Source organism: Rhipicephalus microplus, unplaced genomic scaffold (assembly GCF_043290135.1).
Source record: "Rhipicephalus microplus isolate Deutch F79 unplaced genomic scaffold, USDA_Rmic scaffold_13, whole genome shotgun sequence".
Lineage (NCBI taxonomy): Eukaryota > Metazoa > Arthropoda > Arachnida > Ixodida > Ixodidae > Rhipicephalus > Rhipicephalus microplus.
This window is the reverse complement of record NW_027464586.1, coordinates 5,560,663-5,585,097: the sequence shown is the minus strand read 5'-3', so window position 1 is coordinate 5,585,097 and position 24,435 is coordinate 5,560,663. Positions and strand designations below refer to the sequence as shown.

Genomic DNA, 24,435 nt, shown 5'->3' with positions numbered 1-24,435 from the left:
CACCACCGTCAGAACATTTCTTCAGAGCTATCAGCCCAAAGAAAAAAAAAGTGCCGCACCACCACCATGTGGGCTCGTACCTCCAACCTTTCGGTTAACAGCCGATCGCGATAGCAAATTGCGCCACGGAGACAGTCGTGCTCCCCTCTCACCACCATCAGAACATATCTTCTAAGCTATCAGCCCAAAAAAAAGCAACACACCACTCCCGGGAGGGCTCGTACCTCCAACCTTTCGGTTAACAGCCGATCGCGCTAGCCAAATGCGTCACGGAGACAGTCCTGCTCCACACTCACCACCATCAAAACATATTTTCAAAGCTATCAGCCCAAAATAAGAAAAAAGCTACACACCACTCCCGGGAGGGCTCGAACCTCCAACCTTTTGGTTAACAGCCGACCGCGCTAGCCAATTGCGCCACGGAGACAGTGGTGCTCCACTCTCACCACCATCAGAACATTTCTTCAAAGCTATCAGCCAAAAGAAAAAAAAGCGCCGCACCACCAACGGGTGGGCTCGTACCTCCAACCTCTCGGTTAACAGCCGATCGCGCTAGCCAATTGCGCCACGGAGACAGTCGTGCTCCGCTCTCACCACCATCAGAACATTTCTTCAAAGCTATCAGCCCAAAGAAAAAAAAGCGCTGCACCACCACCGGGTGGGCTCGTACCTCCAAACTTTCGGTTAACAGCCGATCGCGCTAGCCAATTGCGCCACGGAGACAGTCGTGCTCCGTTCTCACCACCATCAGAACATATCTTCAAAGCTATCAGCCCAAAGAAAAAAAAGCAATACACCACTCCCGGGAGGACTGGAACCTCCAACCTTTCAGTTAACAGCCGATCGCATAGCCAATTGCGCCATGGAGACAATCGTGCTCCACTCTCACCACCGTCAGAACATTTCTCAGAGCTATCAGCCAAAAGGAAAAAAATCGCCGCACCACCACCGGGTGGGCTCCAACCTCCAACCTCTCGCTTAACAGCCGATCGCGCTAGCCAATTGCGCCAAGGAGACAGTCGTGCTCCACTCTCTCCACCATCAGAACATATCTTCAAAGCTATCAGCCCAAAGAAAAAAAAGCGCCGCACCTCCACCGGGTAGGCTCGTACCTCCAACCTTTTGGTTAACAGCCCATCGCGCTAGCCAATTGCGCCACGGAGACAGTCCTGCTCCACACTCACCACCATCAAAACATATTTTCAAAGCTATCAGCCCAAAATAAAAAAAGCAACACACCACTCCCGGGAGGGCTCGAACCTCCAACCTTTCGGTTAACAGCCGATCGCGCTAGCCAATTGCGCCACGGAGACAGTCGTGCTCCACTCACACCTTTGTCAGAACATTTCTTCAGAGCTATCAGCCCAAAAAAAAGCGCCGCACCACCACCGGGTGGGCTCGTACCTCTAACCTTTCAGTTAACAGCCGATCGCGCTAGCCGATTGCGCCACGGAGACAGTCATGCTCCACTCTCACCACCATCAGAACATATCTTCAAAGCTATCAGCCCAAAGAATAAAAAGCAACACACCACTCCTTGGAGGGCTCGTACCTCCAACCTTTTGGTTAAGAGCCGATCGCGCTAGCCTATTGCGCCACGGAGACAGTCGTGCTCCACTCTCACCACCATCAGAACATATCTTCAAAGCGATCAGCCCAAAGAAAAAAAAGCGCCGCACCACCACCGGGTGGACTCGTACCTCCAACCTTCCGGTTAACAGCCTTTCGCATAGCCAATTGCGCCACGGAGACAGTCGTGCTCCACTCTCACCACCGTCAGAACATTTCTTCAGAGCTATCAGCCCAAAGAAAAAAAAAGTGCCGCACCACCACCGTGTGGGCTCGTACCTCCAACCTTTCGGTTAACAGCCGATCGCGATAGCAAATTGCGCCACGGAGACAGTCGTGCTCCACTCTCACCACCATCAGAACATATCTTCTAAGCTATCAGCCCAAAAAAAGCAACACATCACTCCCGGGAGGGCTGGAACCTCCAACCTTTCAGTTAACAGCCGATCGCATAGCCACTTGCGCCATGGAGACAGTCGTGCTCCACTCTCACCACCGTCAGGACATATCTTCAAAGCTATCAGGCCAAAGAAAAAAAAGCGCCGCACGTCCACCGGGTGGACTCGTACCTCCAACCTTTCGGTTAACAGCCGATCGCGCTAGCCAATTGCGTCACGGAGACAGTCCTGCTTCACACTCACCACCATCAAAACATATTTTCAAAGCTATCAGCCCAAAATAAAAAAAGCAACACATCACTACCGGGAGGACTCGAACCTCCAACCTGTCGGTTAACAGCCGACCGCGCTAGCCAATTGCGCCACGGAGACAGTCGTGCTCCACTCTCACCACCATCAGAACATTTCTTCAAAGCTATCAGCCCAAAGAAAAAAAAGCGCCGCACCACCACCGGGTGGGCTCGTACCTCCAACCTCTCGGTAACAGCCAATCGCGCTAGCCAATTGCGCCACGGAGACAGTCCTGCTCCACTCTCACCACCATGAAAACATATCTTCAAAGCTATCAGCCCAAAGAAAAAAAAGCAACACACCACTCCCGGGAGGGCTCGAACCTCCAACCTTCCTGTTAACAGCCTTTCGCATAGCCAATTGCGCCACGGCGACAGTCGTGCTCCACTCTCACCACCGTCAGAACATTTCTTCAGAGCTATCAGCCCAAAGAAAAAAAAAGTGCCGCACCACCACCATGTGGGCTCGTACCTCCAACCTTTCGGTTAACAGCCGATCGCGATAGCAAATTGCGCCACGGAGACAGTCGTGCTCCCCTCTCACCACCATCAGAACATATCTTCTAAGCTATCAGCCCAAAAAAAAGCAACACACCACTCCCGGGAGGGCTCGAACCTCCAACCTGTCGGTTAACAGCCGACCGCACTAGCCAATTGCGTCACGGAGACAGTCCTGCTTCACACTCACCACCATCAAAACATATTTTCAAAGCTATCAGCGCAAAATAAAAAAAGCAACACACCACTCCCGGGAGGGCTCGAACCTCCAACCTGTCGGTTAACAGCCGACCGCGCTAGCCAATTGCGCCACGGAGACAGTCGTGCTCCACTCTCACCACCATCAGAACATTTCTTCAAAGCTATCAGCCCAAAGAAAAAAAAGCGCCGCACCACCACCGGGTGGGCTCGTACCTCCAACCTTTCGGTTAACAGCCGATCGCGCTAGCAAATTGCGTAACGGAGACAGTCCTGCTTCACACTCACCACCATCAAAACATATTTTCAAACCTATCAGCCCAAAGAAAAAAAAAGCAACACACCACTCCCGGGAGGGCTCCAACCTCCAGCCTTTCAGTTAACAGCCGATCGCATAGCCAATTGCGCCACGAAGACAGTCGTGCTCCACTCTCACCACCGTCAGAACATTTCTTCAGAGCTATCAGCCCAAAGAAAAAAAAGCGCCACACCACCACCGGGTGGGCTCGTACCTCCAAACTTTCAGTTAACAGCCGATCGCGCTAGCCAATTGCGCCACGGAGACAGTCGTGCTCCACTCTCCCCACCATCAGAACATATTTTCAAAGCTATCAGCCCAAAGAAAAAAAAGCAATACACCACTCCCGGGAGGACTCGAACCTCCAACCTTTCAGTTAACAGCCGATCGCATAGCCAATTGTGCCATGGAGACAATCGTGCTCCACTCTCACCACCGTCAGAACATTTCTTCAGAGCTATCAGCCAAAAGGAAAAAAATCGCCGCACCACCACCGGGTGGGCTCCAACCTCCAACCTCTCGGTTAACAGACGATCGCGCTAGCCAATTGCGCAAGGAGACAGTCGTGCTCCACTCTCACCACCATCAAAACATATTTTCAAAGCTATCAGCCCAAAATAAAAAAGCAACACACCACTCCCGGGAGGGCTCGAACCTCCAACCTTTCGGTTAACAGCCGATCGCGCTAGCCAATTGCGCCACGGAGACAGTCGTGCTCCACTCACACCTTTGTCAGAACATTTCTTCAGAGCTATGAGCCCAAAAAAAAGCGCCGCACCACCACCGGGTGGGCTCGTACCTCTAACCTTTCAGTTAACAGCCGATCGCGCTAGCCGATTGCGCCACGGAGACAGTCATGCTCCACTCTCACCACCATCAGAACATATCTTCAAAGCTATCAGCCCAAAGAATAAAAAGCAACACACCACTCCTTGGAGGGCTCGTACCTCCAACCTGTCGGTTAAGAGCCGATCGCGCTAGCCTATTGCGCCACGAAGACAGTCGTGCTCCACTCTCACCACCATCAGAACATATCTTCAAAGCGATCAGCCCAAAGAAAAAAAAGCGCCGCACCACCACCGGGTGGACTCGTACCTCCAACCTTCCGGTTAACAGCCTTTCGCATAGCCAATTGCGCCACGGAGACAGTCGTGCTCCACTCTCACCACCGTCAGAACATTTTTTCAGAGCTATCAGCCCAAAGGTAAAAAATCGCCGCATCACCACCGGGTGGGCTCGAACCTCCAACCTCTCGGTTAACAGCCGATCTCGCTAGCCAATTACGCCACGAAGACAGTCGTGCTCCACTCTCACCACCATCAGGACATATCTTCAAAGCTATCAGTCCAAAGAAAAAAAAGCGCCGCACCTCCACCGGGTGGGCTCGTACCTCCAACCTTTCGGTTAACAGCCGATCGCGCTAGCCAAATGCGTCACGGAGACAGTCCTGCTCCACACTCACCACCATCAAAACATATTTTCAAAGCTATCAGCCCAAAATAAAAAAAAGCTACACACCACTCCCGGGAAGGCTCGTACCTCCAACCTCTCGGTTAACAGCCGATCGCGCTAGCCAATTGCGCCACGGAGACAGTCGTTCTCCACTCTCACCACCATCAGGACATATCTTCCAAGCTATCAGCCCAAAGAAAAAAAGCGCCGCACCTCCACCGGGTGGGCTCGTACCTCCAACCTTTCGGTTAACAGCCGATCGCGCTAGCCAATTTGTCACGGAGACAGTCCTGCTCCACTCTCACCACCATCAGAACATATCTTCAAAGCTATCAGCCCAAAAAAAAGCAACACACCACTCCCGGGAGGGCTCGAACCTCCAACCTTCCGGTTAACAGCCTTTCGCATAGCCAATTGCGCCACGGAGACAGTCGTGCTCCACTCTCACCACCGTCAGAACATTTCTTCAGAGCTATCAGCCCTAAGAAAAAAAAAGTGCCGCACCCCCACCGTGTGGGCTCGTACCTCCAACCTTTCGGTTAACAGCCGATTGCGATAGCGAATTGCGCCACGGAGACAGTCGTGCTCCACTCTCACCACTATCAGAACATATCTTCTAAGCTATCAGCCCAAAAAAAGCAACACACCACTCCCGGGAGGGCTGGAACCTCCAACCTTTCAGTTAACAGCCGATCGCATAGCCACTTGCGCCATGGAGACAGTCGTGCTCCACTCTCACCACCTTCAGGACATATCTTCAAAGCTATCAGGCCAAAGAAAAAAAAGCGCCGCACGTCCACCGGGTGGACTCGTACCTCCAACCTTTCGGTTAACAGCCGATCGCGCTAGCCAATTGCGTCACGGAGACAGTCCTGCTTCACACTCACCACCATCAAAACATATTTTCAAAGCTATCAGCCCAAAATAAAAAAAAGCAACACACCACTCCCGGGAGGGCTCGAACCTCCAACCTGTCGGTTAACAGCCGACCGCGCTAGCCAATTGCGCCACGGAGACAGTCGTGCTCCACTCTCACCACCATCAGAACATTTCTTCAAAGCTATCAGCCCAAAGAAAAAAAAGCGCCGCACCACCACCGGGTGGGCTCGTACCTCCTACCTCTCGGTAACAGCCAATCGCGCTAGCCAATTGCGCCACGGAGACAGTCCTGCTCCACTCTCACCACCATGAAAACATATCTTCAAAGCTATCAGCCCAAAGAAAAAAAAGCAACACACCACTCCCGGGAGGGCTCGAACCTCCAACCTTCCTGTTAACAGCCTTTCGCATAGCCAATTGCGCCACGGCGACAGTCGTGCTCCACTCTCACCACCGTCAGAACATTTCTTCAGAGCTATCAGCCCAAAGAAAAAAAAAGTGCCGCACCACCACCATGTGGGCTCGTACCTCCAACCTTTCGGTTAACAGCCGATCGCGATAGCAAATTGCGCCACGGAGACAGTCGTGCTCCCCTCTCACCACCATCAGAACATATCTTCTAAGCTATCAGCCCAAAAAAAAGCAACACACCACACCCGGGAGGGCTCGAACCTCCAACCTGTCGGTTAACAGCCGACCGCGCTAGCCAATTGCGCCACGGAGACAGTCGTACTCCACTCTCACCACCATCAGAACATTTCTTCAAAGCTATCAGCCCAAAGAAAAAAAAGCGCCGCACCAACACCGGGTGGGCTCGTACCTCCAACCTCTCGGTAACAGCCAATCGCGCTAGCCAATTGCGCCACGGAGACAGTCCTGCTCCACTCTCACCACCATGAGAACATATCTTCAAATCTATCAGCCCAAAGAAAAAAAAGCAACACACCACTCCCGGGAGGGCTCGAACCTCCAACCTTCCTGTTAACAGCTTTTCGCATAGCCAATTGCGCCACGGAGACAGGCGTGCTCCACTCTCACCACCGTAAGAACATTTCTTCAGAGCTATCAGCCCAAAGAAAAAAAAGTGCCGCACCACCACCATGTGGGCTCGTACCTCCAACATTTCGGTTAACAGCCGATCGCGATAGCAAATTGCGCCACGGAGACAGTCATGCTCCACTCTCACCACCATCAGAACATATCTTCTAAGCTATCAGCCCAAAAAAAGCAACACAGCACTCCCGGGAGGGCTGGAACCTCAGACCTCTCGGTTAACAGCCGATCGCACTAGCCAATTGCGCCACGGAGACAATCGTGCTCCACTCTCACCACCATCAGGACATATTTTCAAAGCTATCAGGCCAAAGAAAAAAAAGCGCCGCACCTCCACCGGGTGGGCTCGTACCTCCAACCTCTCGGTTAACACCAATCGCGCTAGCCAATTGCGCCACGGAGACAGTCCTGCTCCACTCTCACCACCATGAGAACATATCTTCAAAGCTATCAGCCCAAAGAAAAAAAAAGCAACACACCACTCCCGGGAGGGCTCCAACCTCCAGCCTTTCAGTTAACAGCCGATCGCATAGCCAATTGCGCCACGAAGACAGTCGTGCTCCACTCTCACCACCGTCAGAACATTTCTTCAGAGCTATCAGCCCAAAGAAAAAAAAGCGCCACACCACCACCGGGTGGGCTCGTACCTCCAAACTTTCAGTTAACAGCCGATCGCGCTAGCCAATTGCGCCACGGAGACAGTCGTGCTCAACTCTCCCCACCATCAGAACATATTTTCAAAGCTATCAGCCCAAAGAAAAAAAAGCAATACACCACTCCCGGGAGGACTCGAACCTCCAACCTTTCAGTTAACAGCCGATCGCATAGCCAATTGCGCCATGGAGACAATCGTGCTCCACTCTCACCACCGTCAGAACATTTCTTCAGAGCTATCAGCCAAAAGGAAAAAAATCGCCGCACCACCACCAGGTGGGCTCCAACCTCCAACCTCTCGGTTAACAGACGATCGCGCTAGCCAATTGCGCAAGGAGACAGTCGTGCTCCACTCTCACCACCATCAGGACATATCTTCAAAGCTATCAGTCCAAAGAAAAAAAAGCGCCGCACCTCCACCGGGTGGGCTCGTACCTCCAACCTTTCGGTTAACAGCCGATCGCGCTAGCCAAATGCGTCACGGAGACAGTCCTGCTCCACACTCACCACCATCAAAACATATTTTCAAAGCTATCAGCCCAAAATAAAAAAAAGCTACACACCACTCCCGGGAAGGCTCGAACCTCCAACCTTTTGGTTAACAGCCGACCGCGCTAGCCAATTGCACCACGGAGACAGTCGTGCTCCACTCTCACCACCATCAGAACATTTCTTCAAAGCTATCAGCCCAAAGAAAAAAAAGCGCCGCACCACCAACGGGTGGGCTCGTACCTCCAACCTCTCGGTTAACAGCCGATCGCGCTAGCCAATTGCGCCACGGAGACAGTCGTTCTCCACTCTCACCACCATCAGGACATATCTTCCAAGCTATCAGCCCAAAGAAAAAAAGCGCCGCACCTCCACCGGGTGGGCTCGTACCTCCAACCTTTCGGTTAACAGCCGATCGCGCTAGCCAATTTGTCACGGAGACAGTCCTGCTCCACTCTCACCACCATCAGAACATATCTTCAAAGCTATCAGCCCAAAAAAAAGCAACACACCACTCCCGGGAGGGCTCGAACCTCCAACCTTCCGGTTAACAGCCTTTCGCATAGCCAATTGCGCCACGGAGACAGTCGTGCTCCACTCTCACCACCGTCAGAACATTTCTTCAGAGCTATCAGCCCTAAGAAAAAAAAAGTGCCGCACCACCACCGTGTGGGCTCGTACCTCCAACCTTTCGGTTAACAGCCGATCGCGATAGCGAATTGCGCCACGGAGACAGTCGTGCTCCACTCTCACCACTATCAGAACATATCTTCTAAGCTATCAGCCCCAAAAAAGCAACACACCACTCCCGGGAGAGCTGGAACCTCCAACCTTTCAGTTAACAGCCGATCGCATAGCCACTTGCGCCATGGAGACAGTCGTGCTCCACTCTCACCACCTTCAGGACATATCTTCAAAGCTATCAGGCCAAAGAAAAAAAAGCGCCGCACGTCCACCGGGTGGACTCGTACCTCCAACCTTTCGGTTAACAGCCGATCGCGCTAGCCAATTGCGTCACGGAGACAGTCCTGCTTCACACTCACCACCATCAAAACATATTTTCAAAGCTATCAGTCCAAAATAAAAAAAGCAACACACCCCTCCCGGGAGGGCTCGAACCTCCAACCTGTCGGTTAACAGCCGACCGCGCTAGCCAATTGCGCCACGGAGACAGTCGTGCTCCACTCTCACCACCATCAGAACATTTCTTCAAAGCTATCAGCCCAAAGAAAAAAAAGCGCCGCACCACCACCGGGTGGGCTCGTACCTCCTACCTCTCGGTAACAGCCAATCGCGCTAGCCAATTGCGCCACGGAGACAGTCCTGCTCCACTCTCACCACCATGAAAACATATCTTCAAAGCTATCAGCCCAAAGAAAAAAAAGCAACACACCACTCCCGGGAGGGCTCGAACCTCCAACCTTCCTGTTAACAGCCTTTCGCATAGCCAATTGCGCCACGGCGACAGTCGTGCTCCACTCTCACCACCGTCAGAACATTTCTTCAGAGCTATCAGCCCAAAGAAAAAAAAAAGTGCCGCACCACCACCATGTGGGCTCGTACCTCCAACCTTTCGGTTAACAGCCGATCGCGATAGCAAATTGCGCCACGGAGACAGTCGTGCTCCCCTCTCACCACCATCAGAACATATCTTCTAAGCTATCAGCCCAAAAAAAAGCAACACACCACACCCGGGAGGGCTCGAACCTCCAACCTGTCGGTTAACAGCCGACCGCGCTAGCCAATTGCGCCACGGAGACAGTCGTGCTCCACTCTCACCACCATCAGAACATTTCTTCAAAGCTATCAGCCCAAAGAAAAAAAAGCGCCGCACCAACACCGGGTGGGCTCGTACCTCCAACCTCTCGGTAACAGCCAATCGCGCTAGCCAATTGCGCCACGGAGACAGTCCTGCTCCACTCTCACCACCATGAGAACATATCTTCAAAGCTATCAGCCCAAAGAAAAAAAAGCAACACACCACTCCCGGGAGGGCTCGAACCTCCAACCTTCCTGTTAACAGCTTTTCGCATAGCCAATTGCGCCACGGAGACAGGCGTGCTCCACTCTCACCACCGTAAGAACATTTCTTCAGAGCTATCAGCCCAAAGAAAAAAAAGTGCCGCACCACCACCATGTGGGCTCGTACCTCCAACATTTCGGTTAACAGCCGATCGCGATAGCAAATTGCGCCACGGAGACAGTCATGCTCCACTCTCACCACCAACAGAACATATCTTCTAAGCTATCAGCCCAAAAAAAGCAACACAGCACTCCCGGGAGGGCTGGAACCTCAGACCTCTCGGTTAACAGCCGATCGCACTAGCCAATTGCGCCACGGAGACAATCGTGCTCCACTCTCACCACCATCAGGACATATTTTCAAAGCTATCAGGCCAAAGAAAAAAAAGCGCCGCACCTCCACCGGGTGGGCTCGTACCTCCAACCTCTCAGTTAACACCAATCGCGCTAGCCAATTGCGCCACGGAGACAGTCCTGCTCCACTCTCACCACCATGAGAACATATCTTCAAAGCTATCAGCCCAAAGAAAAAAAAAGCAACACACCACTCCCGGGAGGGCTCCAACCTCCAGCCTTTCAGTTAACAGCCGATCGCATAGCCAATTGCGCCACGAAGACAGTCGTGCTCCACTCTCACCACCGTCAGAACATTTCTTCAGAGCTATCAGCCCAAAGAAAAAAAAGCGCCACACCACCACCGGGTGGGCTCGTACCTCCAAACTTTCAGTTAACAGCCGATCGCGCTAGCCAATTGCGCCACGGAGACAGTCGTGCTCCACTCTCCCCACCATCAGAACATATTTTCAAAGCTATCAGCCCAAAGAACAAAAAGCAATACACCACTCCCGGGAGGACTCGAACCTCCAACCTTTCAGTTAACAGCCGATCGCATAGCCAATTGCGCCATGGAGACAATCGTGCTCCACTCTCACCACCGTCAGAACATTTCTTCAGAGCTATCAGCCAAAAGGAAAAAATTGCCGCACCACCACCAGGTGGGCTCCAACCTCCAACCTCTCGGTTAACAGACGATCGCGCTAGCCAATTGCGCAAGGAGACAGTCGTGCTCCACTCTCACCACCATCAGAACATATCTTCAAAGCTATCAGCCCAAAGAAAAAAAAGCGCCGCACCTCCACCGGGTAGGCTCGTACCTCCAACCTTTCGGTTAACAGCCGATCGCGCTAGCCAATTGCGCCACGGAGACAGTCCAGCTCCACACTCACCACCTTCAGAACATATTTTCAAAGCTCTAAGCCCAAAATAAAAAAAGCAACACACCACTCCCGGGAGGGCTCGAACCTCCAACCTTTCGGTTAACAGCCGATGGCGCTAGCCAATTGCGCCACGGAGACAGTCGTGCTCCACTCACACCACCGTCAGAACATTTCTTCAGTGCTATCAGCCCAAAGAAAAAAAAAGTGCCGCACCACCACCATGTGGGCTCGTACCTCCAACCTTTCGGTTAACAGCCGATCGCGATAGCAAATTGCGCGACGGAGACAGTCGTGCTCCACTCTCACCACCATCAGAACATAACATCTAAGCTATCAGCCCAAAAAAAGCAACACACCACTCCCGGGAGGGCTCGAACCTCCAACCTGTCGGTTAACAGCCGACCGCGCTAGCCAATTGCGCCACGGAGACAGTCGTGCTCCACTCTCACCACCATCAGAACATTTCTTCAAAGCTATCAGCCCAAAGAAAAAAAAGCGCCGCACCACCACCGGGTGGGCTCGTACCTCCAACCTCTCGGTAACAGCCAATCACGCTAGCCAATTGCGCCACGGAGACAGTCCTGCTCCACTCTCACCACCATGAAAACATATCTTCAAAGCTATCAGCCCAAAGTAAAAAAAGCAACACACCACTCCCGGGAGGGCTCGAACCTCCAACCTTCCTGTTAACAGCCTTTCGCATAGCCAATTGCGCCACGGCGACAGTCGTGCTCCACTCTCACCACCGTCAGAACATTTCTTCAGAGCTATCAGCCCAAAGAAAAAAAAAGTGCCGCACCACCACCATGTGGGCTCGTACCTCCAACCTTTCGGTTAACAGCCGATCGCATAGCCAATTGCGCCACGAAGACAGTCGTGCTCCACTCTCACCACCGTCAGAACATTTCTTCAGAGCTATCAGCCCAAAGAAAAAAAAGCGCCACACCACCACCGGGTGGGCTCGTACCTCCAAACTTTCAGTTAACAGCCGATCGCGCTAGCCAATTGCGCCACGGAGACAGTCGTGCTCAACTCTCCCCACCATCAGAACATATTTTCAAAGCTATCAGCCCAAAGAAAAAAAAGCAATACACCACTCCCGGGAGGACTCGAACCTCCAACCTTTCAGTTAACAGCCGATCGCATAGCCAATTGCGCCATGGAGACAATCGTGCTCCACTCTCACCACCGTCAGAACATTTCTTCAGAGCTATCAGCCAAAAGGAAAAAAATCGCCGCACCACCACCAGGTGGGCTCCAACCTCCAACCTCTCGGTTAACAGACGATCGCGCTAGCCAATTGCGCAAGGAGACAGTCGTGCTCCACTCTCACCACCATCAGGACATATCTTCAAAGCTATCAGTCCAAAGAAAAAAAAGCGCCGCACCTCCACCGGGTGGGCTCGTACCTCCAACCTTTCGGTTAACAGCCGATCGCGCTAGCCAAATGCGTCACGGAGACAGTCCTGCTCCACACTCACCACCATCAAAACATATTTTCAAAGCTATCAGCCCAAAATAAAAAAAAGCTACACACCACTCCCGGGAAGGCTCGAACCTCCAACCTTTTGGTTAACAGCCGACCGCGCTAGCCAATTGCACCACGGAGACAGTCGTGCTCCACTCTCACCACCATCAGAACATTTCTTCAAAGCTATCAGCCCAAAGAAAAAAAAGCGCCGCACCACCAACGGGTGGGCTCGTACCTCCAACCTCTCGGTTAACAGCCGATCGCGCTAGCCAATTGCGCCACGGAGACAGTCGTTCTCCACTCTCACCACCATCAGGACATATCTTCCAAGCTATCAGCCCAAAGAAAAAAAGCGCCGCACCTCCACCGGGTGGGCTCGTACCTCCAACCTTTCGGTTAACAGCCGATCGCGCTAGCCAATTTGTCACGGAGACAGTCCTGCTCCACTCTCACCACCATCAGAACATATCTTCAAAGCTATCAGCCCAAAAAAAAGCAACACACCACTCCCGGGAGGGCTCGAACCTCCAACCTTCCGGTTAACAGCCTTTCGCATAGCCAATTGCGCCACGGAGACAGTCGTGCTCCACTCTCACCACCGTCAGAACATTTCTTCAGAGCTATCAGCCCTAAGAAAAAAAAAGTGCCGCACCACCACCGTGTGGGCTCGTACCTCCAACCTTTCGGTTAACAGCCGATCGCGATAGCGAATTGCGCCACGGAGACAGTCGTGCTCCACTCTCACCACTATCAGAACATATCTTCTAAGCTATCAGCCCCAAAAAAGCAACACACCACTCCCGGGAGAGCTGGAACCTCCAACCTTTCAGTTAACAGCCGATCGCATAGCCACTTGCGCCATGGAGACAGTCGTGCTCCACTCTCACCACCTTCAGGACATATCTTCAAAGCTATCAGGCCAAAGAAAAAAAAGCGCCGCACGTCCACCGGGTGGACTCGTACCTCCAACCTTTCGGTTAACAGCCGATCGCGCTAGCCAATTGCGTCACGGAGACAGTCCTGCTTCACACTCACCACCATCAAAACATATTTTCAAAGCTATCAGTCCAAAATAAAAAAAGCAACACACCCCTCCCGGGAGGGCTCGAACCTCCAACCTGTCGGTTAACAGCCGACCGCGCTAGCCAATTGCGCCACGGAGACAGTCGTGCTCCACTCTCACCACCATCAGAACATTTCTTCAAAGCTATCAGCCCAAAGAAAAAAAAGCGCCGCACCACCACCGGGTGGGCTCGTACCTCCTACCTCTCGGTAACAGCCAATCGCGCTAGCCAATTGCGCCACGGAGACAGTCCTGCTCCACTCTCACCACCATGAAAACATATCTTCAAAGCTATCAGCCCAAAGAAAAAAAAGCAACACACCACTCCCGGGAGGGCTCGAACCTCCAACCTTCCTGTTAACAGCCTTTCGCATAGCCAATTGCGCCACGGCGACAGTCGTGCTCCACTCTCACCACCGTCAGAACATTTCTTCAGAGCTATCAGCCCAAAGAAAAAAAAAAGTGCCGCACCACCACCATGTGGGCTCGTACCTCCAACCTTTCGGTTAACAGCCGATCGCGATAGCAAATTGCGCCACGGAGACAGTCGTGCTCCCCTCTCACCACCATCAGAACATATCTTCTAAGCTATCAGCCCAAAAAAAAGCAACACACCACACCCGGGAGGGCTCGAACCTCCAACCTGTCGGTTAACAGCCGACCGCGCTAGCCAATTGCGCCACGGAGACAGTCGTGCTCCACTCTCACCACCATCAGAACATTTCTTCAAAGCTATCAGCCCAAAGAAAAAAAAGCGCCGCACCAACACCGGGTGGGCTCGTACCTCCAACCTCTCGGTAACAGCCAATCGCGCTAGCCAATTGCGCCACGGAGACAGTCCTGCTCCACTCTCACCACCATGAGAACATATCTTCAAAGCTATCAGCCCAAAGAAAAAAAAGCAACACACCACTCCCGGGAGGGCTCGAACCTCCAACCTTCCTGTTAACAGCTTTTCGCATAGCCAATTGCGCCACGGAGACAGGCGTGCTCCACTCTCACCACCGTAAGAACATTTCTTCAGAGCTATCAGCCCAAAGAAAAAAAAGTGCCGCACCACCACCATGTGGGCTCGTACCTCCAACATTTCGGTTAACAGCCGATCGCGATAGCAAATTGCGCCACGGAGACAGTCATGCTCCACTCTCACCACCAACAGAACATATCTTCTAAGCTATCAGCCCAAAAAAAGCAACACAGCACTCCCGGGAGGGCTGGAACCTCAGACCTCTCGGTTAACAGCCGATCGCACTAGCCAATTGCGCCACGGAGACAATCGTGCTCCACTCTCACCACCATCAGGACATATTTTCAAAGCTATCAGGCCAAAGAAAAAAAAGCGCCGCACCTCCACCGGGTGGGCTCGTACCTCCAACCTCTCAGTTAACACCAATCGCGCTAGCCAATTGCGCCACGGAGACAGTCCTGCTCCACTCTCACCACCATGAGAACATATCTTCAAAGCTATCAGCCCAAAGAAAAAAAAAGCAACACACCACTCCCGGGAGGGCTCCAACCTCCAGCCTTTCAGTTAACAGCCGATCGCATAGCCAATTGCGCCACGAAGACAGTCGTGCTCCACTCTCATCACCGTCAGAACATTTCTTCAGAGCTATCAGCCCAAAGAAAAAAAAGCGCCACACCACCACCGGGTGGGCTCGTACCTCCAAACTTTCAGTTAACAGCCGATCGCGCTAGCCAATTGCGCCACGGAGACAGTCGTGCTCCACTCTCCCCACCATCAGAACATATTTTCAAAGCTATCAGCCCAAAGAACAAAAAGCAATACACCACTCCCGGGAGGACTCGAACCTCCAACCTTTCAGTTAACAGCCGATCGCATAGCCAATTGCGCCATGGAGACAATCGTGCTCCACTCTCACCACCGTCAGAACATTTCTTCAGAGCTATCAGCCAAAAGGAAAAAATTGCCGCACCACCACCAGGTGGGCTCCAACCTCCAACCTCTCGGTTAACAGACGATCGCGCTAGCCAATTGCGCAAGGAGACAGTCGTGCTCCACTCTCACCACCATCAGAACATATCTTCAAAGCTATCAGCCCAAAGAAAAAAAAGCGCCGCACCTCCACCGGGTAGGCTCGTACCTCCAACCTTTCGGTTAACAGCCGATCGCGCTAGCCAATTGCGCCACGGAGACAGTCCAGCTCCACACTCACCACCTTCAGAACATATTTTCAAAGCTCTAAGCCCAAAATAAAAAAAGCAACACACCACTCCCGGGAGGGCTCGAACCTCCAACCTTTCGGTTAACAGCCGATGGCGCTAGCCAATTGCGCCACGGAGACAGTCGTGCTCCACTCACACCACCGTCAGAACATTTCTTCAGTGCTATCAGCCCAAAGAAAAAAAAAGTGCCGCACCACCACCATGTGGGCTCGTACCTCCAACCTTTCGGTTAACAGCCGATCGCGATAGCAAATTGCGCGACGGAGACAGTCGTGCTCCACTCTCACCACCATCAGAACATAACATCTAAGCTATCAGCCCAAAAAAAGCAACACACCACTCCCGGGAGGGCTCGAACCTCCAACCTGTCGGTTAACAGCCGACCGCGCTAGCCAATTGCGCCACGGAGACAGTCGTGCTCCACTCTCACCACCATCAGAACATTTCTTCAAAGCTATCAGCCCAAAGAAAAAAAAGCGCCGCACCACCACCGGGTGGGCTCGTACCTCCAACCTCTCGGTAACAGCCAATCACGCTAGCCAATTGCGCCACGGAGACAGTCCTGCTCCACTCTCACCACCATGAAAACATATCTTCAAAGCTATCAGCCCAAAGTAAAAAAAGCAACACACCACTCCCGGGAGGGCTCGAACCTCCAACCTTCCTGTTAACAGCCTTTCGCATAGCCAATTGCGCCACGGCGACAGTCGTGCTCCACTCTCACCACCGTCAGAACATTTCTTCAGAGCTATCAGCCCAAAGAAAAAAAAAGTGCCGCACCACCACCATGTGGGCTCGTACCTCCAACCTTTCGGTTAACAGCCGATCGCGATAGCAAATTGCGCCACGGAGACAGTCGTGCTCCCCTCTCACCACCATCAGAACATATCTTCTAAGCTATCAGCCCAAAAAAAGCAACACACCACACCCGGGAGGGCTCGAACCTCCAACCTGTCGGTTAACAGCCGACCGCGCTAGCCAATTGCGCCACGGAGACAGTCGTGCTCCACTCTCACCACCATCAGAACATTTCTTCAAAGCTATCAGCCCAAAGAAAAAAAAGCACTGCACCAACACCGGGTGGGCTCGTACCTCCAACCTCTCGGTAACAGCCAATCGCGCTAGCCAATTGCGCCACGGAGACAGTCCTGCTCCACTCTCACCACCATGAGAACATATCTTCAAAGCTATCAGCCCAAAGAAAAAAAAGCTACACACCACTCCCGGGAGGGCTCGAACCTCCAACCTTCCTGTTAACAGCTTTTCGCATAGCCAATTGCGCCACGGAGACAGGCGTGCTCCACTCTCACCACCGTCAGAACATTTCTTCAGAGATATCAGCCCAAAGAAAAAAAAGTGCCGCACCACCACCATGTGGGCTCGTACCTCCAACATTTCGGTTAACAGCCGATCGCGATAGCAAATTGCGCCACGGAGACAGTCATGCTCCACTCTCACCACCATCAGAACATATCTTCTAAGCTATCAGCCCAAAAAAAGCAACACAGCACTCCCGGGAGGGCTGGAACCTCAGACCTCTCGGTTAACAGCCGATCGCACTAGCCAATTGCGCCACGGAGACAATCGTGCTCCACTCTCACCACCATCAGGACATATCTTCAAAGCTATCAGGCCAAAGAAAAAAAAGCGCCGCACCTCCACCGGGTGGGCTCGTACCTCCAACCTCTCGGTTAACACCAATCGCGCTAGCCAATTGCGCCACGGAGACAGTCCTGCTCCACTCTCACCACCATGAGAACATATCTTCAAAGCTATCAGCCCAAAGAAAAAAAAGCAACACACCACTCCCGGGAGGGCTCCAACCTCCAGCCTTTCAGTTAACAGCCGATCGCATAGCCAATTGCGCCACGAAGACAGTCGTGCTCCACTCTCACCACCGTCAGAACATTTCTTCAGAGCTATCAGCCCAAAGAAAAAAAAGCGCCACACCACCACCGGGTGGGCTCGTACCTCCAAACTTTCAGTTAACAGCCGATCGCGCTAGCCAATTGCGCCACGGAGACAGTCGTGCTCCACTCTCCCCACCATCAGAACATATTTTCAAAGCTATCAGCCCAAAGAAAAAAAAGCAATACACCACTCCCGGGAGGACTCGAACCTCCAACCTTTCAGTTAACAGCCGATCGCATAGCCAATTGCGCCATGGAGACAATCGTGCTCCACTCTCACCACCGTCAGAACATTTCTTCAGAACTATCAGCCAAAAGGAAAAAAATCGCCGCACCACCACCGGGTGGGCTCCAACCTCCAACCTCTCGGTTAACAGACGATCGCGCTAGCCAATTGCGCAAGGAGACAGTCGTGCTCCACTCTCACCACCATCAGAACATATCTTCAAAGCTATCAGCCCAAAGAAAAAAACGCGCCGCACCTCCACCGGGTAGGCTCGTACCTCCAACCTTTCGGTTAACAGCCGATCGCGCTAGCCAATTGCGCCACGGAGACAGTCCAGCTCCACACTCACCACCATCAGAACATATTTTCAAAGCTCTAAGCCCAAAATAAAAAAAGCAACACACCACTCCCGGGAGGGCTCGAACCTCCAACCTTTCGGTTAACAGCCGATGGCGCTACCCAATTGCGCCACGGAGACAGTCGTGCTCCACTCACACCACCGTCAGAACATTTCTTCAGTGCTATCAGCCCAAAGAAAAAAAAAGTGCCACACCACCACCATGTGGGCTCGTACCTCCAACCTTTCGGTTAACAGCCGATCGCGATAGCAAATTGCGCCACGGAGACAGTCGTGCTCCACTCTCACCACCATCAGAACATAACATCTAAGCTATCAGCCCAAAAAAAGCAACACACCACTCCCGGGAGGGCTCGAACCTCCAACCTGTCGGTTAACAGCCGACCGCGCTAGCCAATTGCGCCACGGAGACAGTCGTGCTCCACTCTCACCACCATCAGAACATTTCTTCAAAGCTATCAGCCCAAAGAAAAAAAAGCGCCGCACCACCACCGGGTGGGCTCGTACCTCCAACCTCTCGGTAACAGCCAATCGCGCTAGCCAATTGCGCCACGGAGACAGTCCTGCTCCACTCTCACCACCATGAGAACATATCTTCAAAGCTATCAGCCAAAAGAAAAAAAAGCAACACACCAATCCCGGGAGGGCTCGAACCTCCAACCTTCCTTTTAACAGCCTTTCGCATAGCCAATTGCGCCAAGGAGACAGTCGTGCTCCACTCTCACCACCGTCAGAACATTTCTTCAGAGCTATCAGCCAAAAGAAAAAAAAAGTGCCGCACCACCACCATGTGGGCTCGTACCTCCAACCTTTCGGTTAACAGCCGATCGCGATAGCAAATTGCGCCACGGAGACAGTCGTGCTCCACTCTCACCACCATCAGAACATATCTTCAAAGCTATCAGCCCAAAGAAAAAAAAGCAATACACCACTCCCGGGAGGACTGTAACCTCCAACCTTTCAGTTAACAGCCGATCGCATAGCCAATTGCGCCATGCAGACAATCGTGCTCCACTCTCACCACCGTCAGAACATTTCTTCAGAGCTATCAGCCAAAAGGAAAAAAATCGCCGCACCACCACCGGGTGGGCTCCAACCTCCAACCTCTCGGTTAACAGCCGATCGCGCGAGCCAATTGCGCCAAGGAGACAGTCGTGCTCCACTCTCACCACCATCAGAACATATCTTAAAAGCTATCAGCCCAAAGAAAAAAAAGCGCCGCACCTCCACCGGGTAGGCTCGTACCTCGTTAACAGCCGATCGCGCTAGCCAATTGCGCCACGGAGACAGTCCTGCTCCACACTCACCACCATCAGAATATGTTTTCAAAGCTATCAGCCCAAAATGAAAAAAGCAACACACCACTCCCGGGAGGGCTCGAACCTCCAACCTTTCGGTTAACAGCCGATCGCGCTAGCCAATTGCACCACGGAGACCGTCGTGCTCCACTCTCACCACCATCAGAACATATCTTCAAAGCTATCAGCCCAAAGAATAAAAAGCAACACACCACTCCCGGGAGGGCTCGTACCTCCAACCTTTCGGTTAACAGCCAATCGCGCTAGTCTATTGCGCCCCGGAGACAGTCGTGCTCCACTCTCACCACCATCAAAACATATCTTCAAAGCTATCAGCCCAAAGAAAAAAAGTGCCGCACCAACACCGTGTGGGCTCGTACCGCCAACCTTTCGGTTAACAGCCGATTGCGATAGCAAATTGCGCCACGGAGACAGTCGTGCTCCACTCTCACCACCATCACAACATATCTTCTAAGCTATCAGCCCAAAAAAAAGCAACACACAACTCCCGGGAGGGCTGGAACCTCCAACCTCTCGGTTAACAGCCGATCGCGCTAGCCAGTTGCGCCACGGAGACAGTCGTGCTCCACTCTCACCACCATCAGGACATATCTTCAAAGCTATCAGGCCAAAGAAAAAAAGCGCCGCACCTCCACCGGGTGGGCTCGTACCTCCAACCTTTCGGTTAACAGCCGATCGCGCTAGCCAATTGCGTCACGGAGACAGTCCTGCTTCACACTCACCACCATCAAAGCATATTTTCAAAGCTATCAGCCCAAAATAAAAAAAGCAACACACCACTCCCGGGAGGGCTCGAACCTCCAACCTGTCGGTTAACAGCCGACCGCGCTAGCCAATTGCGCCACGGAGACAGTCGTGCTCCACTCTCACCACCATCAGAACATTTCTTCAAAGCTATCAGCCCAAAGAAAAAAAAGTGCCGCACCACCACCGGGTGGTTTGTACCTCCAACCTCTTGGTTAACAGCCAATCGCGCGAGCCAATTGCGCCACGGAGACAGTCCTGCTCCAGTCTCACCACCGTGATAACATATCTTCAAAGCTATCAGCCCAAAGAAAAAAAAGCAACACACCACTCCCGAGAGGGCTCCAACCTCCAACCTTTCAGTTAACAGCCGATCGCATAGCCAATTGCGCCACGAAGACAGTCGTGCTCCACTCTCACCACCGTCAGAACATTTCTTCAGAGCTATCAGCCCAAAGAAAAAGAAGCGCCACACCACCACCAGGTGGGCTCGTACCTCCAAACTTTCGGTTAACAGCCGATCGCGCTAGCCAATTGCGCCGCGGAGACAGTCGTGCTCCACTCTGACCACCATCAGAACATATCTTCAAAGCTATCAGCCCAAAGAAAAAAAGCAATACACCACTCCCGGGAGGACTGGAACCTCCAGCCTTTCAGTTAACAGCCGATCGCACAGCCAATTGCGCCATGGAGACAATCGTGCTCCACTCTCATCACCGTCAGAACATTTCTTCAGAGCTATCAGCCCAAAGAAAAAAAAGTGCCGCACCACCACCATGTGGGCTCGTACCTCCAACCTTTCGGTTAACAGCCGATCGCGATAGCCAATTGCGCCACGGAGACAGTCGTGCTCCACTCTCACCACCATCAGAACATTTCTTCAAAGCTATCAGCCCAAAGAAAAAAAAGCGCCGCACCACCACCGGGTGGGCTCGTACCTCCAACCTCTCGGTTAACAGCCGATCGCGCTAGCCAATTGCGCCACGGAGACAGTCCTGCTCCAGTCTCACCACCGTGATAACATATCTTCAAAGCTATCAGCCCAAAGAAAAAAAAGCAACACACCACTCCCGAGAGGGCTCCAACCTCCAACCTTTCAGTTAACAGCCGATCGCATAGCCAATTGCGCCACGAAGACAGTCGTGCTCCACTCTCACCACCGTCAGAACATTTCTTCAGAGCTATCAGCCCAAAGAAAAAAAAGCGCCACACCACCACCAGGTGGGCTCGTACCTCCAAACTTTCGGTTAACAGCCGATCGCGCTAGCCAATTGCGCCGCGGAGACAGTCGTGCTCCACTCTCACCACCATCAGAACATACCTTCAAAGCTATCAGCCCAAAGAAAAAAGCAATACACCACTCCCGGGAGGACTGGAACATCCAGCCTTTCAGTTAACAGCCGATCGCATAGCCACTTGCGCCATGGAGACAGTCGTGCTCCACTCTCACCACCGTCAGGACATATCTTCAAAGCTATCAGGCCAAAGAAAAAAAAGCGTCGCACCTCCACCGGGTGGGCTCGTACCTCCAACCTTTCGGTTAACAGCCGATCGCGCTAGCCAATTGCGTCACGGAGACAGTCCTGCTTCACACTCACCACCATCAAAGCATATTTTCAAAGCTATCAGCCCAAAATAAAAAAAGCAACACACCACTCCCGGGAGGGCTCGAACCTCCAACCTGTCGGTTAACAGCCGACCGCGCTAGCCAATTGCGCCACGGAGACAGTCGTGCTCCACTCTCACCACCATCAGAACATTTCTTCAAAGCTATCAGCCCAAAGAAAAAAAAGTGCCGCACCACCACCGGGTGGTTTGTACCTCCAACCTCTTGGTTAACAGCCAATCGCGCGAGCCAATTGGGCCACGGAGACAGTCCTGCTCCAGTCTCACCACCGTGATAACATATCTTCAAAGCTATCAGCCCAAAATAAAAAAAGCAACACACCACTCCCGGGAGGGCTCGAACCTCCAACCTTTCGGTTAACAGCCGATGGCGCTAGCCAATTGCGCCACGGAGACAGTCGTGCTCCACTCACACCACCGTCAGAACATTTCTTCAGAGCTATCAGCCCAAAGAAAAAAAAGTGCCGCACCACCACCATGTGGGCTCGTACCTCCAACCTTTCGGTTAACAGCCGATCGCGATAGCCAATTGCGCCACGGAGACAGTCGTGCTCCACTCTCACCACCATCAGAACATTTCTTCAAAGCTATCAGCCCAAAGAAAAAAAAGCGCCGCACCACCACCGGGTGGGCTCGTACCTCCAACCTCTCGGTTAACAGCCGATCGCGCTAGCCAATTGCGCCACGGAGACAGTCCTGCTCCAGTCTCACCACCGTGATAACATATCTTCAAAGCTATCAGCCCAAAGAAAAAAAAGCAACACACCACTCCCGAGAGGGCTCCAACCTCCAACCTTTCAGTTAACAGCCGATCGCATAGCCAATTGCGCCACGAAGACAGTCGTGCTCCACTCTCACCACCGTCAGAACATTTCTTCAGAGCTATCAGCCCAAAGAAAAAAAAGCGCCACACCACCACCAGGTGGGCTCGTACCTCCAAACTTTCGGTTAACAGCCGATCGCGCTAGCCAATTGCGCCGCGGAGACAGTCGTGCTCCACTCTCACCACCATCAGAACATATCTTCAAAGCTATCAGCCCAAAGAAAAAAAAGCAATACACCACTCCCGGGAGGACTGTAACCTCCAACCTTTCAGTCAACAGCCGATCGCATAGCCAATTGCGCCATGCAGACAATCGTGCTCCACTCTCACCACCGTCAGAACATTTCTTCAGAGCTATCAGCCAAAAGGAAAAAAATCGCCGCACCACCACCGGGTGGGCTCGTACCTCGTTAACAGCCGATCGCGCTAGCCAATTGCGCCACGGAGACAGTCCTGCTCCACACTCACCACCATCAGAATATGTTTTCAAAGCTATCAGCCCAAAATGAAAAAAGCAACACACCACTCCCGGGAGGGCTCGAACCTCCAACCTTTCGGTTAACAGCCGATCGCGCTAGCCAATTGCGCCACGGAGACAGTCATGCTCCACTCTCACCACCATCAGAACATATCTTCAAAGCTATCAGCCCAAAGAATAAAAAGCAACACACCACTCCCGGGAGGGCTCGTACCTCCAACCTTTCGGTTAACAGCCGATCGCGCTAGTCTATTGCGCCCCGGAGACAGTCGTGCTCCACTCTCACCAACATCAAAACATATCTTCAAAGCTATCAGCCCAAAGAAAAAAAGTGCCGCACCAACACCGTGTGGGCTCGTACCGCCAACCTTTCGGTTAACAGCCGATTGCGATAGCAAATTGCGCCACGCAGACAGTCGTGCTCCACTCTCACCACCATCAGAACATATCTTCTAAGCTATCAGCCCAAACAAAAGCAACACGCCACTCCCGGGAGGGCTGGAACCTCCAACCTTTCAGTTAACAGCCGATCGCATAGCCACTTGCGCCATGGAGACAGTCGTGCTCCACTCTCACCACCGTCAGGACATATCTTCAAAGCTATCAGGCCGAAGAAATAAAAGCGTCGCACCTCCACCGGGTGGGCTCGTACCTCCAACCTTTCCGTTAACAGCCGATCGCGCTAGCCAATTGCGTCACGAAGACAGTCCTGCTTCACACTCACCACCATCAAAGCATATTTTCAAAGCTATCAGCCCAAAATAAAAAAAGCAACACACCACTCCCGGGAGGGCTCGAACCTGCAACCTGTCGGTTAACAGCCGACCGCGCTAGCCAATTGCGCCACGGAGACAGTCGTGCTCCACTCTCACCACCATCAGAACATTTCTTCAAAGCTATCAGCCCAAAAAAAAGCGCCGCACCACCACCGGGTGGGCTCGTACCTCGAACCTCTCGGTTAACAGCCAATCGCGCTAGTCAATTGCGCCACGGAGACAGTCCTGCTCCACTCTCACCACCATGAGAAAATACCTTCAAAGCTATCAGCCCAAAGAAAAAAAAGCAACACACCACTCCCGGGAGGGCTCGAACCTCCAACCTTTCGGTTAACAGCCTTTCGCATAGCCAATTGCGCCACGGAGACAGTCGTGCTCCACTCTCACCACCATCAGAACATAACTTCTAAGCTATCAGCCCAAAAAAAGCAACACAC

The 24,435-nt window shown here is 52.6% G+C and overlaps 11 non-coding genes across 11 annotated transcripts; all 11 read right to left on the bottom strand.

The window, feature by feature from the left end:
• Positions 1–2,265: 2,265 nt before the first annotated feature.
• TRNAN-GUU (transfer RNA asparagine (anticodon GUU)) lies at positions 2,266–2,342 on the bottom strand. Its single transcript has one exon. It is a non-coding gene; the product is annotated as a tRNA-Asn (tRNA).
• A 658-nt stretch (positions 2,343–3,000) lies between these two features.
• Positions 3,001–3,077, bottom strand: TRNAN-GUU (transfer RNA asparagine (anticodon GUU)). The gene has a single exon. It is a non-coding gene; the product is annotated as a tRNA-Asn (tRNA).
• A 2,569-nt stretch (positions 3,078–5,646) lies between these two features.
• Positions 5,647–5,723, bottom strand: TRNAN-GUU (transfer RNA asparagine (anticodon GUU)). The gene has a single exon. It is a non-coding gene; the product is annotated as a tRNA-Asn (tRNA).
• Positions 5,724–9,464: 3,741 nt separating this feature from the next.
• On the bottom strand, positions 9,465–9,546 carry TRNAN-GUU (transfer RNA asparagine (anticodon GUU)). Its single transcript has one exon. It is a non-coding gene; the product is annotated as a tRNA-Asn (tRNA).
• A 1,827-nt stretch (positions 9,547–11,373) lies between these two features.
• Positions 11,374–11,450, bottom strand: TRNAN-GUU (transfer RNA asparagine (anticodon GUU)). Its single transcript has one exon. It is a non-coding gene; the product is annotated as a tRNA-Asn (tRNA).
• Positions 11,451–14,166: 2,716 nt separating this feature from the next.
• TRNAN-GUU (transfer RNA asparagine (anticodon GUU)) lies at positions 14,167–14,248 on the bottom strand. Its single transcript has one exon. It is a non-coding gene; the product is annotated as a tRNA-Asn (tRNA).
• Positions 14,249–16,075: 1,827 nt separating this feature from the next.
• Positions 16,076–16,152, bottom strand: TRNAN-GUU (transfer RNA asparagine (anticodon GUU)). Its single transcript has one exon. It is a non-coding gene; the product is annotated as a tRNA-Asn (tRNA).
• A 509-nt stretch (positions 16,153–16,661) lies between these two features.
• TRNAN-GUU (transfer RNA asparagine (anticodon GUU)) lies at positions 16,662–16,743 on the bottom strand. Its single transcript has one exon. It is a non-coding gene; the product is annotated as a tRNA-Asn (tRNA).
• Positions 16,744–18,570: 1,827 nt separating this feature from the next.
• On the bottom strand, positions 18,571–18,647 carry TRNAN-GUU (transfer RNA asparagine (anticodon GUU)). Its single transcript has one exon. It is a non-coding gene; the product is annotated as a tRNA-Asn (tRNA).
• Positions 18,648–20,328: 1,681 nt separating this feature from the next.
• On the bottom strand, positions 20,329–20,405 carry TRNAN-GUU (transfer RNA asparagine (anticodon GUU)). Its single transcript has one exon. It is a non-coding gene; the product is annotated as a tRNA-Asn (tRNA).
• Positions 20,406–21,948: 1,543 nt separating this feature from the next.
• On the bottom strand, positions 21,949–22,025 carry TRNAN-GUU (transfer RNA asparagine (anticodon GUU)). The gene has a single exon. It is a non-coding gene; the product is annotated as a tRNA-Asn (tRNA).
• Positions 22,026–24,435: the final 2,410 nt, after the last annotated feature.